This window comes from Lycorma delicatula, chromosome 10 (genome assembly GCF_047948215.1).
Source record: "Lycorma delicatula isolate Av1 chromosome 10, ASM4794821v1, whole genome shotgun sequence".
Lineage (NCBI taxonomy): Eukaryota > Metazoa > Arthropoda > Insecta > Hemiptera > Fulgoridae > Lycorma > Lycorma delicatula.
Genome location: NC_134464.1, coordinates 122,412,262 through 122,427,975, shown reverse-complemented (window position 1 = coordinate 122,427,975; position 15,714 = coordinate 122,412,262). Strand labels below are relative to the sequence as shown.

At 31.8% G+C, this 15,714-nt stretch overlaps 1 protein-coding gene across 1 annotated transcript in view; it reads right to left on the bottom strand.

The window, feature by feature from the left end:
* LOC142331803 (scoloptoxin SSD14-like) overlaps window positions 1-15,714 on the bottom strand; it is a 139,176-nt gene that overhangs the window by 59,658 nt on the left and 63,804 nt on the right. The gene's annotated exons all lie outside the window — the stretch shown is intronic.

Sequence of the window (15,714 nt, the reverse complement as noted above, 5' to 3'; positions counted from 1 at the left end):
TGATTGGGCTACTCCATTACCGATGGACCTAAAACTTCTATACCTTTTAATAAGTCTATATTGTTCTCTCAGTCCTAAAGTCGAAACTTCATCATCAATAATCCCCCGAAACAACTGTTATTGTTGTTGTGTTATCGAAAATGATGTCGACACTATAACCGATGCTACATTTGACTAGGCTTTAAGATATATTGCCACAACCTCTACAAAACTCAAGAATCCATCCACCCCGTGAAATGGAATGGAAAAAATTTCCATTTCAAAAATTTTCATGGAAAAAATTTACCTTGAAAATTTCAGTTTTATGGAAATAAAATGAATTATATTTCTATTAAGTGGAATTTCATGCCGTGAAAGAACACATAAAGCGATAAAAAAAGAAGTAAAAAAACCCAACGCTTTCAAAAAACGTCGAACATCGGAATTTCAAATCGCATTTAAAAAACGCCTCAAGAATCACCTGTTTAAGTTTTCAGGCGTACGCCAAAATCTTATGACAGGTACAAAAAAATTGTTGTGAACAATACGTGTCATTTATTAGCAGAAATACGACAGCGGCAGACGTTTGAAAGAAAGTGCCGTCTGCAGGCATTCAAAGTTTATTTCCGTAACTTGCCTTCAATCTGATGTTGAACTAGTGGATTAACCCCACCCCAAAAAAAAACTGCTGAACTTCTAGCCGATCGATTTGAAGAAGTCAATTATGACGAATATTTTTAAAATAAAAAAAAACAGAACTTAAGGGTCATCTAAATTTTAGAATCAAAATAAATTTCTCATACAATGTAACTTTCAAATTAGATTAACTTCTAAAAGCGTTGGAGAAATCAGAAATACAGACTCTGTTCGGAACGAAATACGTCGTAGTCAAACAACTAAGTACTACTGCAAAACTTAGATTGCTAAAATTGTATAATAAAATATGGCAGGATGGGATATAGCCATGGCAGTGGAAGAAATATATATTGTTTCAATTCCAAAAAACGGTAAAATTGATCGATCCCAATAGTTACCGTTCTATTTCCTTGACATGTGCTATTGAAAAAATACTTCGAAAAAATGATAAAAAGTGACGAAAAACTGATTGTTTGGATTTTAGAATGAGACGGTCTTTTATCCTCGCATTAAGCAGGATTTTGACAGTACCAATCAACTACTGACCAAATGATCGATTTAGAAAATAATGCATACAACCAGTTTCATCATTACGAAACACAGCGTCAGAGTCTTCTTTGAACTGTAGAAGGCTTTCGATATGGAATAATGATTAAACTACATGAATGGAGCATTCACGGAAATTTACCGATAATACTTGACATTTACATGAAAGACCGTACTTTTCAAGTACGTGTACTTGAAAATATATATAATGAATACTTGTTAGAAAAAAGGTTAGAAAATGGCATTCTACAAGGCTCTCCGTTGAGCGTTACTTGTTTACAGTCATCATCAAAAAACGATGCAAGTCATTACACGAGAAGTCAGCAAAAGCGTTTACGTCAATGTTCTAGCAATCGTATATGCTAGTAACAATATAGAGATAGTGAACGAGAAATTGCAACGAGCGATAACCGCGATTAAAGAAACGGCAAAGAATAACGGATTCAAATTTTCACCAGAGAAAATGTGCTATGTACACTTCTATTGGAAAAGAACTCCCCATGTTAATCCTCTTTTGGCCATCCTAATCAGTAAGAAGATAATATTCGCTTTTTAGATAAATTATTACATAAATCCCTCACCGGAAGACTTCACATACAGGGATTGAGTTTTAGATGCAAGAAAGCCCTAACGTATTAAATGTTTAATAAAAATGAATTGGGGCTCAGAAAAAAAAATTACTGCGATTATATAAAACACCGATTTCATCGAAGTACGATTACTGTTGTATTGCATATTCATCCCCTAGAAAATCGTATCAAAGAAAGTTAGACTTTATAGGTACATAACAATGGAATCAGATATGCCACAAGCACACTGACTAGTTTAATGACTGAAGCCGCCACACGCGCACGCTAACTATTCTAGACCTGCCTGAATACGGTATCGTACGTTAGCAAAAAACACGAAATTGTTTTGCCGGACACATTAGCAATTTTTATAAGAAAAATACCGTTATAACTTTTGCTATCGATAAGCAAAAAATTGAAGCTCTGTTACAGAATAATAAAAGAGAAATCAATAGTAATCATCCAACAGGAATTTTCGACAATCATCAGTAACAATGAGGGATATATAACAAGTTTTACTGATCGTTCTAACATCGAACACGGTGATATTTCTGTGAAAAGAATGCGCTTATATGTTCCGATTCTTTAAGCGCATTAACTGTGAATCGGGATTAGAACATTAAGGATGTTCTTAAAACAAACATCTTTTCATTCTGTATATATTAAATGGAATAGCAATGTGTATTTGTATCGACTCCACGGCACGCTGGTATCTCAGGAAATAAAACGGCAGATGAGGCTGAGGAAATAAAAGAGCAGAAGACAAAAATTTGTGAGAATACGGATACGATTCCTATTTGAGAGGTAGACGTTAAACATTTTTTAAATTGTTTATCAGAACCTCGTGGAGTAATGAACGAAGAAGACTAAGCGCGAAACAAAATGCAATTAAAATTACACCACGTAAATGGAAAAATCGACGTGAAACTGATTCGACAGGAGCAAGAATCGATGACCAGAATCAGAATAGATCCACGCGAATAACAAATTCATATTTGTTAACCGGCGAAGAAAGACCAACGCGTAGTAGATGTTATAAATCATTTACTGTAAACCATCTACTGGAAGAGTATATTGTATGTGAAAACCTCAGAAACAGGTACGGACTAAGAAATAATATTGCTGGAGATTTAGAAAATGGCAAAAACAAGCGGTTGCTTACCTACATGCCAGTAAATTATTAATGCGTTTATATTAAGCCTTTGTCGAAGTCAATTGAGAATGCTCAACGTGAAGGCACTTTACACCCGAACCCAGATTTCTCAAATTTTCATCGTATTGTCCAACATTTTTGTGCGTTTTATTTTACAGTGTGTTTAATGTTATATCTTTATGTTTTTATGTTTGATATATTTTTATTTTTACGTTATGTAAATGTCAAAGCCCTTTGCACTCTAAGTATTATACGCATACATTTTGTTTAAATGTTTTACGTTACGTTTATTTTTGTGTTTTATTAAAACGGAAGGGTAAATGGAAGTGCTCTATTAAAATAACGTTTAAATTTAAACAATGTGATGACTAATGACATTGGAAGTCAATCCTCATACAAAGCAAAAAATAAAAAATAATTAATAGTGTTTTAACTAGTTTGGTTAAAGGGATACAGGAAGTAGATTTGAGTCAAATCTACTTCGCGAAAAATATCAAAAGTTCAGTAAAGAATTTGTTCCATTTGAACCTCCTAAATCAAATTACATTTTTGCCTTAAAAATTATAAGTATTAAAAGTATAATTTCTGAAAGTAAAATTTTTTAATAAAAATATTTGGGTACCATTTGATCTCGTTGCCCAAAGCTTCTTTATGTAAAGTTTTTAATTAAGCTATAAGATACCAGAAATTATAAAAAAGTCAAATTTTTTCAGAATCTTACATCCGGTGTTATGGACTTTTTAAATCAATCTCACCTCTTTACATTAAAGTAAATACAGTCGGAGTATCCCAATTTTTAAAACTGACATTGAAAGTTAAAAAAAAATTGTATTATAAATATACGTGTCCCCTTCAACTCCCCTTGTTTTGTAGGGAGTTAAAAATTGATTTATCTATGTATTTATTCTAAGTAATTATTATCTAAGTAATTATTTATTTCAATGAGTCGGAGTCGATTCCATTCGATAAAAAAAAATGCTCAAAAAAGGTGTGTATGTATACGAGTACCTGTGTATATATATATATATATATATATATATGGGTACCGTGATTCCCCTTGATCAAATGGAATTGAAAATAAGGTCAAATCAAAAATATGTATGTATATATTAATATTTATATATTAATAATTAATTATTGAATAATTTATTCAATGTATATATATATTAAACACACACACACACACACACACACACACACACACACATATTTATATATATATATATAAAAATGTTAAGTTCGTTTGTTACGCTTCAAAAACTCAAAATGTTCTGCACCGATTGAGCTCAAATTTTAGCACGATATATAACCCGCATCAAAGATTGTTTTTATCTATTTTTAATAAATCTATCTATTTATTTTTAATTTGTACAGTTTTTTAATAAATAAGAGGCTAATAAATCAGATGGAAATGTAAACAAAGGAAAACCAATCAGATCAATGCATGATGGCCGCTGTCAAACACAACGACCGATCACAAAGAGCCCGTATGGCCGTTGCCGGTGTAAACAAAATCACAACTGATTAAGTAACAAATTTCTTTCAATATTGAAGACAAGTGCTTAACTAATGCAAATAAAGATCTTAGTCGATTGGGAATGCCAGCACCCACCCGAGCTGCGATTGCTTCATTTGATGTGGATTTACGCCGTGAACAGAGTTACAACATTGGTGATCTTCAGTCATATGTCCGATCAAACATTCCCAAATTAACGCGTGAACAGAAAGGCATTTACGATCGCATAATGCAAATGATAAATGACGGAGTTGGGGGGACCTTCTTCTTGGATGCGCCAGGAGGAACTGGGAAAACATTCCTCATTAGATTTATTCTAGCAACGGTTCTATCAAAAAATGACATAGCCTTAGCTCTTGCTTCGTATGAAATAGCTGCAACATTGTTATCACGTGGAACAACTGCGCATTCAGCTCTGAAGTTGCCATTAAACACGTAAATCATTGAGACTTCCGCGTGCAAAATTTCCAAAGCATCCTGTATGGGAAAAGTATTACAAAAATGTAAACTCATTGTTTGGGATGAATGCACGATGGCACGTAAAAAAATCGCTTAAAGATCGATCGTTACGAGATTTGCGTGGAAACGTTCAACCGTTCGGAAATGCTTTGATATTGCTCGCAGGAGATTTTAGGCAAACATTGCCTGTAATTTCTCGATCGACACATGCAGACGAAATAAATGCTTGCCTGAAATATTCAACACTGTGGCGACACGTACGTACATTGCAGTCGACTACGAATATGCGTGTCCAGTTGCAGAACGATCCATCAGCTGAGGTATTCTCACGACAGTTACTGGACATTGGAAACGGACAGTTGCCAGTCGATGAGAATTCTAGACGAATATCATTTCCTGATAATTTTTGTAATTTAGTAACATCAAAAGAAGAACCGATCGAAAAAGTATTTCGTGATATTCAAATTAATCATAGAAATCACGATCGGCTCGGTGAACGAGCTATCCTTGCCGCAAAGAATAAAGATGTCTATCCACTTAATAATGTTATTCAATCCGGCATTCAAAGTGAGAAAATTACATATAAGTTGATAGACACCGTTGTGGGAGCAGATGCAGTAGTTAATTATCTGACGGAATTTTTAAACTCACTTGATCTGCAAGGGATGCCACAACACATATTAAAATTGAAAATAGGTGTGCCAATTATCCTGTTGCGGAATATTAATCGGCCAAAACTCTGCAACGGCACGCGACTTGCAGTTAAGAAATTGATGAATAACGTAGTGCAAGCGATGATTTTAACGGGGCCTTTAAAAGGTGAAGATGTCCTCATTCCTCGAATACCCATGATCCCGACCGATACACCATTTCAATTTAAAAGATTGCAATTTCCAATTCGATCGGCATTTGCAATCATAATCAATACATCTCAAGGTCAATCTTTAGAATTGCGTGGTTTAGATTTAGATGCGGATTACTTCTACATGGACAACTGTATGTGCGTGTTCCCGAGTCGGCAAACCAGATAGCCATTATATCTACGCAGACAGTGGAAAAAAAAAATATTGTGTATCCACAAGTATTGCAAAATCAAACTTCTATGAAACGTATGCTTTGTTTTGTTTCTCATTTCTCATCCATCCGACCACAATGTGCCACAGCAAAGCGTGGCGAGTACAGTTAGTATATATATATATATATATATATATATATATATATATATACTAGCTTATTTTAAACTACACACTAGTTTAAAATATATTCAAATGTTTGGGTCAAATTTCAACTTTTTTGGAAAAAAGATTTTGGAGATATGGAGAAAAACAGTTTAGAAGTAATGTTGAATATCCTTCATCCCTAAATCCGATCGACGTAAAACTGAAAGTTAAACATCTTAACAAGTACTTTATTATGCTAAACTTATTTTTTCTACGATCTCTTTTCAAAAAAAAATTCATAATGCCCTAAACCATCTCTTCCAAAATTTAATGATATCATTGCCCCAATATAAACATTTTTCGATGCAGTTTCCAAGAATCTATCTTGAATCAGTCTGGAGATATTAATCAAAATACAGGCTAACAAAACGTACCTACACTTTGTGAAATTTTTATAACTTTTCTTTGGACTAAGGGAGTTTTGAAACGTCAAAATTTGTAAAACTCGTGACAGAAGATTTTGGCCGATCGCTATACATTCCCTTTACAACTATGCTGTTGTAGCAGTAATAGAATTATAGCCGGGAAAGTAAAAATTAGTTAATGAAGTAAAGTCAATTAGATTTTTTTTCTTGTAACACTACACATATACATTTTTATATAAAAACTTAATCGAATGCTAATTTAGAATAATAAAAACCGAGAGATAAAATGATAAAATGTTAAAGAGTTTAAATTAAATTAGTTGAAAAAATCTACGTAATCAACGATTAAATTTTAAGGGTATATTAAATTGAAAAATGAATTTACGAATGGTTTCAAACAAATTGAAACCGCTGTGAAGGAATGAGTTGTAATACTCGTACTTTTACGGCGTACGTTTACGAGTCAGGTCAGTGAATTTCAAATGAAATCGCCGTTGTAGTTTTAACTTGTTTTATTTTAATGTAAAACAAGAAATTGGTTTTCATTGTTATTATTATTATGATTGTTTATATTTTGTCGTTACATTTTATTTAGTCAACAAGGTAATTCAAAACATTATACTAGCACGATAATGATGTAGTATTAAGAGTGAAAAAAAGCTATTTTAATAAACATTTATGATTTATTTCTGATTCGTGTTTAATTTTTCCATAGTTACTTGCCATAGTTGAACACTGTATTACCGCGGTTATTTTTTAGCGATGAAGAAACATTTCATTTAAGTAGTAAAATTTCTCGTCACAATGTTCGCATTCGCATACAAGAACTTTAGAATCAAGAGAATCCGCACGAGATTGTATAGTAGGAGCGAGATTCTTTGAAATTTTGATGTTTTTTTTACACAAAAATTAATATTCTTGTTGTGAAGGAAGTAGAGCAGTACAGCGTTCTTATCTTGAGATGATGCAAGACTGGCGATTTCCACAACTAAATGAAGAGCTGAAGAATTAATTTTTCAGTGAAATGGAGGTTAGCTACATCGGTAAAGAGAAATTCATCAATTTGTAAATGAAGCACGACTCGTCTCTGGATAGAGCATACGGAAGCCAAAGAGTTGGGACTACACTCTTGGTCCCCAAGGTCCTCAGACAATACATCTTCTGATTTTATCTTGTAGGGGATATGTGACACATATCCCCCATTTTTTATGTATCTAAATTATTGTTTATGTTCCACCATTGTCATTGCTAATTTGGATGAAAACCAGGATCGTGTGAAAGAATAATTCGGCTATACAGCGAATGGAGAGCATATAGAACGTTTATAACAAATAAAATGAAATTTTAAACGTATTTGTATAGTATGTAATTTATCTTGTAATTGTAACATTATGAAGTATACCGCGTTAAATCAGGTAATTCTTTTTTATACACGATATATTTTTAATGGTTTTTTTTCTGTTTATGAGCGTACACTGTACAGTGACACTGATGTTAAAAGAAAATTGAGGTAATTTAAGGTATTAAATTAAATAAGTGTTTATCGGTCATTCGTATTCGCTTTATTTTCAATTCGTCCGTTACAATATATTTCTTCAATAAAAATTTACATTTGTGAACGGGTTAGATATTTTTCTTTTTTTCTACATTTCATGTTTAGCCTCCGGAACCACCGTAAGGTATTACTTCAGCGGATAAATGGGGATTTTATGATAAATATGAATGTAAATGAAGTATAGTCTTGTACAGTCTCGGGTTGACCATTCCTGAGGTGCGTGGTTAATTGAAACCCGACCGACAAAGAACATCGGTATCCACAATTTAGTATTGAAATCCGTATAAAAGTATAAATAGTAACCTTTACTGTTCTCTTCTTTTTTTAAACCTCCGGGACCGATGTTAAGTATTATATTTCAGAGGATGAGATGAATTACAATTTTTTTAGCGTGTGAAAATGCCATGCCTGACCGGGATTCGAACCCGGCACTTCCGGATGAAAGGCCAAGACACTACCACTCGCGCCTCGGCGGTCGAGTGGTAAACTACCTTTACTAGGATTTGAACCTCAGAACTGTCGACTTCGAAATCAGCTGATTTGCGATGTCGAGTTCAGCAGTAGACCAACCCGGTGGGTTAGATATTCTAATGAAGTTCTTTACATATTTACCCGGTAAAAGTTTCTATTAAGTAAGTAGGTTTGAAACTTTTTCCTTCAAAAATATAAAAATTGAGGCGATTAAATTTTTTTAATTATTAATCAGATAGAATTATGTTTTTATTAGATAAAATGTTAGGCGGTTTACTGTAAAAGATCTGGCAATGAATTCTATTACAGTATTATTAATAATATTGATTTAATTTATTTTTTAAATTATTTTAAGGGTAATTTTTATTTTAATTAATAAAAAAACAAACCAAACACTAAATTTTCAGACTACATTATATTTCCGTATGCGTTCTGTGAACTGGTTTTAAAATTGTCTGCTATATCTCTAATCTTTATTAAACAAACTTAAAAAGTAATACATCTTTTTTTTTGTCATAATAAAATGCTTAAAATTTTATCTTATTAAAAGAAAAAACAAATTGATGAAATTAATATTTATGAAGCTATTAATAATTAAATAATTTAAATGGTCACCGTTTTAAAATTATCAAAAGTAAAATATTGAAACGTGTTTTATTTTTTGGATAAACGTATACCGAATTTCATTAACATACCTAACTTGTTACTACGATATAAAACTTTTTTGAACAAATACATAAATGCAGAAACATTATCCCACATTTGTCAATTTTAATGAACTGAATCAGTCTAAAGTTTGGTAACCATCATCCGGAATGCTCTGTTTAAAGAGAATAACAATAATTAAATTTTATATAACTTTCTTTACTATGATTACTGATAATCCCTTTTCCATGAAACTAATAACTTAATGTAGTCTCTCTGTTAAAATAAATAGTGTCGGAAATATGGTTTATCCATATTTAATTATCTAACTGGAACGGAAAAACATTAAAGCTTTGGATAAAAATAATCATATGGATAGTAGCACTTGATTTAACAATGGACAAGAATACTAGGAGTTGCTTTATTTAAAGTGTAACCAACATTATTATTTGATGAACAAATTTTCTTACTTTTTTTCTTGTTCTTAAAATTTTTAATACATGTATTCCAAAATCAATAAAATTCTACCTTTGATGTATTTATAATAAACGCGTAATTTTTAGTCAATCAGATTAATTGTCGGTTAGTTATCGTAAAAACAAAAGCGTCAGATATTTTCATAGTTTAATATTCGTTCTGTTAGACAGCAATTAATGTGAAACTATTATTCATTGTTCAATTCTGCAGTATTTAAATACATTTTTGCATACAAAGTGAGTTCAAAACACTTCTCTACGAGTTAATGAAACGAAATAAAATCAATTAGGCCCACTCTAAAATCATCGACTTGAATTATTATGTTTATGATATTTTTTTATATAAACCAGACTAATTTCGTTATCCAATAAATTAATATTCACAATCCTTTAGTTACCTGAATGTGATATGAATCAACCTAAAAAACAACAGTAATACAGTTTACAATGATAATAATTTCCCTCTTCAAAAAAGTAAAAGAAAACAAAAATATTATTTCTGTATAATTTTTCTGTAGAATTTAAATTAAAAAAGGAAATTATAAGTAAAGAAAGCATTCTATTTACATTCATGTGTAGGCGTTTGACTATGCATAATATAAGACATTTATCCGCCACTCCGCCGATTTCCGTGGCAAAGTGGTAATGTCTTGGCCTTTCATCCGGAGGTCCCGTGTTTGAATCCCGGTCAGGCATGATATTTTTCATACTCTACAAAAAATTCCACTTCCATATCCCACGCAAAAGCTTCAATCTTATGCGATTATATCATCAAGCCACAAATAAAAGAATGGTAAACACTTCTGCGAAATTTTTACCGTTCTTTTATTTGTACCATTCCACATAGTACCCTTCCATACGAGTTTGTTGCTTTACCCAACATATAAGACGATGCAGGAACGATTAAAACTAACAATTACTACAAAGTAAATGCTTGTTAAAAAAAAATTTACTTTTTTAATTAAAATAAAAAATATTGAATTAATCTACAATAAAATCATTAAAATAAAGAAGAATATACATCTGTAGCGTTTTTAGTTCTTAAATTTATTGTATAGACCGCATTATTATTTATTTATAAGACCGCAAAAGAAATGTGATTTAAATAACGTTTCCAACAGAATAGCCTGTCTGTGTAGTCTCACATATGGATATTTCACATTACGGTAAATCCATTTGTTCCGTTCCACGTCGAGTCGTCCGGTGCTGCGATCTAGTGGATGCTAGCGCTCACCGGAAAGTTAAACCGTACTAGCATTCTACGTTACCCACCGGGTCGGTCTAGTGGTGAACGCGTCTTCCCAAATCAGCCGATTTGGAAGTCGAGAGTTCCAGCGTTCAAGTCCTAGTAAAGCCAGTTATTTTTACACGGATTTGAATACTAGATCGTGGATACCGGTGTTCTTTGGCGGTCGGGTTTCAATTAACCACACATCTCAGAAACGGTCGAACAGAGAATGTACAAGACTACACTTCATTTACACTCATACATATCTTCCTCATTCATCCTCTGAAGTATTATCTAAACGGTAGTTACCGGAGGCTAAACAGGAAAAAGAAGAAGCATTCTACGTTAGAATCCCGCGCAAGGCGAACGCATTTTCATTTCTTCCGAAACGACAATCAGCGTTACTCGTACTAGTATTCGGCGCTCGAATCTGACCCAAGGCGGTCACGTCATACTCTTAGTCAGGATGGACCCCATTCTCTCTCCGGATGAACGTTAGCTTTAACGTTTTATTTAGTTTTATATTTTTTATTTTTATATGTCAAGTTACACATTATGTTATAATTCATTTCATTAACTGTCAAGACGAAAATTCATTAAACCATTATTCAACAAACAACAAAGCGTTGTCTTCATTCACCTATGAAAACCTCGCTCAAACCTACAGTTGTACAGTTGTACAGTTCAACCTCGCTCTAAAATCTACCATCATTTACAGTAGATAGGTGGAGCATCTTATGTTCAACAATAATATTACGAACGAAAAAATAACTACCATAGTAATATTTATGTTCTGTATATAATATTAGTATAATAAAATACTCTAGCATCTGCGTCGCAGTTTCGCCCGCGCTGTAAAGTTACTTACGTTTCCCGATTCGGACAGGGAATGTTTAGCCAGCCAAGGAGTAGAGACCCTGGACACTTCTCTGATCATTAAACTCGTTCTTACGAGAATAATAATGGTAAATAAAAATTAAAACCTGTTCAATTTATAAAAATTATCAGTTTATTGTAATATCTTCACAGCCCAAATAATTAGCTTACCGGGCTGGTCTAGCGGGTAACTTATCATCGCAAACCAGCTGATTTCGAAATCGAGAGTTCTAAGGTTCAAATCGTAGTAAAGACAGTAACTTTTATACGTATTTGAATTTTTGATCGTGGATACCGGTGTTCTTGGTGGTATGGGTTTCAATTAACCACATATGTCAAGAATCGTCGATCTGAGACTGTACAAGACTACATTACATTTAGATGGCATACATATCATCATCATTCTTCTGAAGTTTTACCTTAGGGTGGTTGCGGAGGCTAAACAGAAAAAAGAGAGGATCCACTAATTTGTTTTTAGAATTCGCGTCATGGATTCGCCGTGAAATACATAACTTTTCTTTTTCCTGTTTCCGGTAAACACCGTTTAGATAATACTTCAGAGGATGAATGAGGATGATATGTATGAGTGTAAATGAAGTGTAGTCTTGTACATTCTCAGTTCGACCGTTTCTGAGATGTGCGGTTAATTGAAACCCGACCGCCAAAGAACACCGGTATCTGCGATCTAGTATTCAAATCCGTGTAAAAATAACTGGCTTTACTAGGATTTGAACGCTGGAAATCTCGACTTCCAAATCAGCTGATTTGGGAAGACGCGTTCACCACTAGACCGACCCGGTGGGTTACGAAATACATAACTAGAATTACAAAAATAAATTACCATCACAATGTTACGGAATCTCATAAAGATTGATTCAATAGTAGTAAAATAAAAAGACAAAAATTAAAAAAAACAAAACCAAATTTACGTTTTTACTGCTTAAAATACTAAAATTCTGAAAATTATTTTAGGATATTTATCTAAAGAGTAAGGATTTGAGAGTCAAAATCAAGCGAATATCTCGTTTAGTATATTCGAAAACGGGGAAAATTTGTAATCGTTGTTGAAATTCTCTTTACGTTTCTTAACCCTATTCAAAGTCGAATTTAGACAAATTTAGAAATTATCCACCTTGTATGTCGGGAAAATTTGACTTGATTAGGATACTTTCAACAATATTATTATAAAATAATATAACTATATAGATATTAATGGTAACTATGTAACTGGAAAATAATAATGTTTTAAATCTTCGTCTACGCTCTACGAGCGAGTAACTTTGTATTCTATTAAATGGAAAATTGTAAAATAAATTAAAAAATATTACTCTATGATACTAATTACACATACGATTGTGAACATCGATTCATTACTTCTAACAATAAAGTATTGTACTTTTTTACAAATAAAGTATTGTTGTATTTGTTAGTTTGTTTATGGTAGAAAGATTTTGAAAATGTTTCGATAAGGAATCGTATTCCTTTTTTTTTCATTTGTTTAATTATTTCAAATTTATTTTTATTACTTAATAAAAATACTTAATTTGCACAATTTTTCAATATATGTATTCTGTTAATTTAATAAGATGAATAAAATAGTATCGATTTCCTGTTTTTTTTTTTTTTTTTTTTTTTTTTACAATTTCAGGTCTACAGCTAATCTTTGTTATAAACGAAAATTTCAGTAAGAAAACTATATATAGTAAATAACAAGAAGATTTTTTTTTACGTTCAGGCTGGAGTTTTAAAAAAATGTAAAATTAAAAATTATTACGTTAACATTTCTAGTTACAAATCCTACATTTATAAAATATATTTTTTTTTTAACTTATCTTTGCTTAAACTAATCGTACTTCAGTTGAAAATGATGGAAATGTAAAATACGGTTTAATATTTTGACAATTCCTACTGTATTTTGTCGATATAATATAATACATTGAATCTTTTCTGTCAGAGACGAGTCTATTCGTAACAGATGTTGAAGTATGACAAAAATAATAAACATCGAGAGATATTTTGAGTGACAAATGATAAAATACAACGTAACATAACATTACATAACAGAACAGAATGTTTCTTGGAATATTTATTATTATACGGAATTCTACATGGATCGTTTATCATCATACTACATCTCCCCACCGATTGTTCAACCAAGATGAATTCTCGTCGCCTGCTTTAGATCCTGAGCTTCCTACAATGTTTCCTTCCTCTTCAATCCAGGTATCAGTTTCTTGTCAAAACAACAAAGAAACATCACAAAACCGTCCTTTTAGAATATCTCTCTACGAATATTTTCCTAAAATTTTCAAACAAATATTTGTTACCGCGAATGCAATATGTATGTACTCGAACAAATAAAAATTTAATCCTAAATTTAACAGCGTTTGAAAAATATAAATTGTTAAAAAATCTTTTTATAATCCGACTTTCAAACCGATTCGTTCAAAATTATGTCAGCGGTATATTAGTAACAACTATTCTTTTATTCAGATTTTTTTTTCAGATTTATTTACAGTTCAGAGTTGATTTTTTTTTTAATTTCTAAAAATTCCGTAATGAAATCAATAATTTTGAAAACAAAAATAATAAAAAGTTTGTTTTACATCGATGAATTAATTCACCGTAGATTCCATGAAAACTTGTACTTGGATGTATGGAAATGGAATATTGCAGGATATGAAAAACACTACGCCTGACCTGGATTCAAACCTGGAATTCCCGGATGAAAGACCAAGACGCTACGATTCCTGCCACGAAGATCATTTTACGTAAAACAATTTCTAAAATTATTCGTTATATTTTCACTTTTAGAAGTCGATGTCAAATTTCATTAATAAAGTAATTTAATTCCACCCGGATACATTTCTAGAGCCTTTTTTTTACACTTCCGGATATACAGGTATACTGAATATTAATATATAAGCCAAAGTATGTTAAACGGTCAAATTTTGGTTATCTTAGTTTTTGCTGGTTTTGTTTAATAACACTATTTATAAAAAAAATTATCACGTGCAAAATTTGTCGGCGATGAAATTGTGCGATTTCGTAAGACGGGATCTTGAAACTTCGATCTTCAAAATCTCTGTAATGCTAAATTTGATCTGATTCGGTATACTTTCTCTTTTATAGTATTATACTGTACAAGTAAATAGTATAACACTATGTAGCCGAGAAAGTAAACGTGATATTTTTGTCGTTATTGTAAATGATTTTTTTATGAACGATATTAATATATGCAGAATAAAGATTCTTTTTTCAAGTAGTTTTATTTAATACGCTATCGGTTGAGTTTTAAAAAATGTTGATTTATCATATGGAGAAAATACCGTCTATCTTCTACCGTTTTATTTGTTTTTTAAAAAAACTTTATTTATAATTACAGAATATAATTAATCTTAATATTTTTCACCGGACAAAATAAAACTTATTTTATTGATGAAATAAAAAAATGTCACCTACTTCAAAAAAAAAAAACTATGTTCTATATACGTAAGTTTTTCAATTATATTAAAAAAAATAAATAAATATATAAAAGTATAATGTAAAGAAATAATACAACCAAAGTTGTCGTACACGATACTTTACAATAGACTAATGATTTTATTTGTATAGCTCTACAAACCTCCAAAAAGTAAAAATATATATATGAATATTTGGCGACACCCCTCCAAACTACAAACCAGTGAAACCTAGTTAAAACTATTTATCTGCATTGATAGCGACGGGTATGAACGTTCCTGTATGAAGTATACAAACACGAGCGATTTACAGATTCCAACTTGATGTGAACATGTTCCTTGTAATTTGGTCAGCTTGCAAAATATTCGCTGTGAGATTGTTATGTTCCAACGTAAAAAAAAAATCCAGTTTGCGGAGCATATCTCGGAAGGTAAAAATGATTTCTCGAAGAGACGGGTACTGAATCCATTTAGTAAGAACGTTGTTGTTGCTACTAAGTTACCTCTTGACATTCACTAGTAGTTCACCGAAATGTCTGTCGATATCACGTTATAACTA